At 40.1% G+C, this 3,425-nt stretch overlaps 1 pseudogene; it reads left to right on the top strand.

Moving 5' to 3' along the window:
• Positions 1-2,294: 2,294 nt before the first annotated feature.
• Positions 2,295-2,760, top strand: LOC129682790 (60S ribosomal protein L23a-like; annotated as a pseudogene).
• The last annotated feature ends 665 nt before the right edge of the window (positions 2,761-3,425 follow it).

The following is a 3,425-nucleotide window of genomic DNA, read 5'->3' as shown; positions in this document are numbered from 1 at the left end:
TCTTGTGTGTTTTGGACACTACTTTTTTGTCAGGTCCAGCTTGCAAATGCTTTCCTCATTCCATGGTTCCCTCCTCAGCAGTGCATATGCCTTTTGCATTGTTGTAATACTGTTTGTGTATTTGTGGCTTTGCTGTTTGTGCTTCCATGTTCCCTATCCAGAGGATGCTTTCTCAGACCAATATCATCAATCGTCTGCCATATTTCCTCCTAGTAATTACATAGTGTCTGGGTTTAGGTTTAAGTCTTGAACTTGTAATTTCTAGCACTATAAATACTGATAACTATAGCCCACATAAAGAAAATGTTTCTTATTTTCTCATAACTTTAGATGTAGGGAATTTAGTAGATGTAGGACCAGTAGTTTAAGAACTGATATGCAAGACTATGATGGGCTGCAAGAAGCTGATTTTATCAGTGAAGTGACTTCATGCCTGAGTAAGCCTTTTCTGGATGTTGCTCTTGGCCTTTTGAGGCCAAGGGTCCTGATCACTGCTAAATGTTCACTAAATTTCTGTTAAGTCCACAGGCTTTACTGCCATGACTAACCCTTCCCCACCTCCTTGGAGAATTACAGCTTTTGCTAACTGAAGCTCTTTCAGCTTCGCTAAAACTGAAAATAGCTCATGTCAGTGGCTGCCTTCTTGTGAAATGTCCTTGCATTGGCTCCGTGCTGTGGGAGCCATTACCAATGTGGCAGTGGAAAGCAACACTCAAACTAGGTTCAGCCAAGAAACAGTGTCCTATCCCTGCCCTCCAAAAAGAAACCCTGAAAACTTAAGCTTGAATGATGAAGATAGCTGTGTTTAAGAAGGCTTCACATTTAAAATAAAGGCACCCAGATTTCCTTTAAACATTTTTTTTTATTAAATATGCTTGAGTCTTCACTAATCACCTGAAGATGTATGTAGAGACTTTTAAATCTAATGAATAGAAGTCATACTCAACTAGTAAGCCACCAGAAATTATTTCCTATTTTTAAAAGCTTCATTTAAGGTTAGGGGATCAGAGAATTTAATGTACACTGAGTACGCTGTTTTAGAAATGTAGCAGTCTGCATGCAAGCGGGATGTGCAAACTGTATGCAGCACCTTTAGCCACTGGCAATAACATTTTAAATGAGGTTGCCTAGAATAGCTTATCTGACAAAGGGGGTGAGTCTTTACATACTGGAAAATTGTGTACACTACAAAGTATAGAAAAAATTTAATGTTGTTTTCTTTATAAGTTATCTGAGTATTTGAGAGGAAAGAGTCAATGCCATCAGTTGTGTATCCACTCCTGAGCCCACCAGGCTCCAGTGGATAGCTCAAACTCAGCACACATAGATAGCTTTGGTTAAACTTAGTGGGTTACAAAACAAAACTAGATGTTCATGTGAAGAGATATGGAGGGAGTAGACAAGGGAAAGGCAAGAGTGGTCAATATGCATTATACCTATGGATTAAATTATCAAAGCGCACTTTTAATTAATAAAAAAAGTCAAGAAATTACCTGAGTACTCATAAATATTACTAATGTTTTAGGTGACTAATTGTCAAAGAAATTATCCACGCTGTGACAAAGGCTGTGTTTAAGGTTAATATCCTATCAATTTTACTTTAAATTAACTCAAGTTCGGCACACAGATTTCTTTATAGATTATAGACCTCAATTTTCAATTAAGGAACTATTATTATTCACCTAAAGTTAGTAACAGCAGATAGAACTGATTGAGCGCTCACTGTATTTGCAGGGTTTGACTCTCAGCACTTGACAGATCTCGTCTCATTTGACCCTCTTAATGAAGACTCTGCGGTGTGTACTAGTGTATCCTCTTTGAAGACGAAGAAGTAGGTTACCGAAGACTCAGAAGCACAAAGCCAGTGAATTACGAAGTCAGGATTAGGACACAGACTGCCTAGCTGCAAATTCAATGATTAATCTTTTCTCAGCAAGTTGCCTATAGACAGGGTAGTTGTATGCTTTCTCTCTCTGATTCTGCCTCTCTCTCCTCTTTCCCCTCCTTCATTTGTTCCTACCAGCCTTTTCCTTCTCTTACTTACCCTTTCGCATCCTGTATTACAAGTGCTCTATGGCTGACATGTGATAGCTGACATGGGCTGTTATATGTGTTATATCTGTTTAAAGCTTTTTTCCCCCAAAAGGAATTTGTCCTTGTTAGCTTTGACTGTTAACTTGACTCTTCCTAAAGTCACCTGAGAGGGAGGAATGCCTAGATTAGGTTGGTCCATGTGCATGTCTATGGGGTACCAAGTTTACTGTTAAGATTTAGAAACACAGCTTTTCGCCAAGATGGCGCCAAAAGCGAAGAAGGAAGCTCCTGCCCCTCCCAAAACCGAGGCCAAAGCAAAGGCCTTGAAAGCTAAGAAGGCAGGGTTGAAAGGCATCCACAGCCACAAAAAGAAGAAGATCTGAACACCCACCTTCTGGCAGCCCAAGACCCTGCGGCTCCGGAGGCAGCCCAAATACCCTCGAAAGAGTGCACCCAGGAGAAACAAGCTTGACCACTATGCCATCATCAAATTTCCCCTGACCACCGAGTCAGCCGTGAGGAAAACAGAGGACAACACACTTGTCTTCATTGTGGATGTCAAAGCCAACAAGCACCAGATCAAACAGGCCATGAAGAAACTCTATGACATTGTGGCCAAAGTTAATACCCTGATTGATAAGGCCTGATGGAGAGAAGAAGGTGTATGTTCGGTTGGCTCCTGATTTTGATGCTCTGGATGTTGCCAACAAGATTGGGATCATCTAAACTGAGTCCAGCTGTATATATAACTCTAAATATATATACATTTTTTCCACCATAAGAAAAAAAAAGATTTAGAAACAGCCACTGTGGGTAGAGACAGTTCCTGGGTGAGTGGTCCTGGAATTTATAAGAAAGCTATCTAATCGTGGGTCTTTGAGTGAAGTACCCAGCAGAATTTCTTCATGTCTGTTTGTTTGTTTGTTTGTTTGTTTGTTTCTGTTTGATTTCTTGCCCATCTTCATGATTCTTAATCATGGACTGTGATCTGAAAGCTTAAATCCTCTCCCAAATTGCTTTTGGTCATAGTGGTTGTCACAGCAAAAGAATAAAGCAAAAACAGAACTGCATTTCTATAATCACATGCAGTATTAGTTAACTTGTCATTACTATAACAAGTTAACAGAGACAGTCAATTTAAAAGAAGAAAAGTTTATTTTTGGAAGTTTCAGTACAATGTCAGTGGGCCTGCAACTCATGAGGGGGGTGCAAAGAAAGAGCCAGCTTGCCTCAGGGAAGCTGTGATGTAGAGGCTACCATCACCTCCAATCTCTCAGTGTCATGCCTCTCAGGGGCTTAAAAATCTCTCGATTGACCTAACTCATTTTTCATTCTTTACTCTATTGTAATGGCTTATCCCATGGTCAGCTTAACTGCACCTGGAATTAAGT

The sequence above is a fragment of the Psammomys obesus genome, unplaced genomic scaffold (genome assembly GCF_907164565.1).
Source record: "Psammomys obesus unplaced genomic scaffold, mPsaObe1.curated_primary_1811, whole genome shotgun sequence".
NCBI classification, from domain to species: domain Eukaryota; kingdom Metazoa; phylum Chordata; class Mammalia; order Rodentia; family Muridae; genus Psammomys; species Psammomys obesus.
The sequence above is the reverse complement of the archived record's forward strand: the minus strand, read 5'-3'. Positions and strand labels throughout refer to the sequence as shown.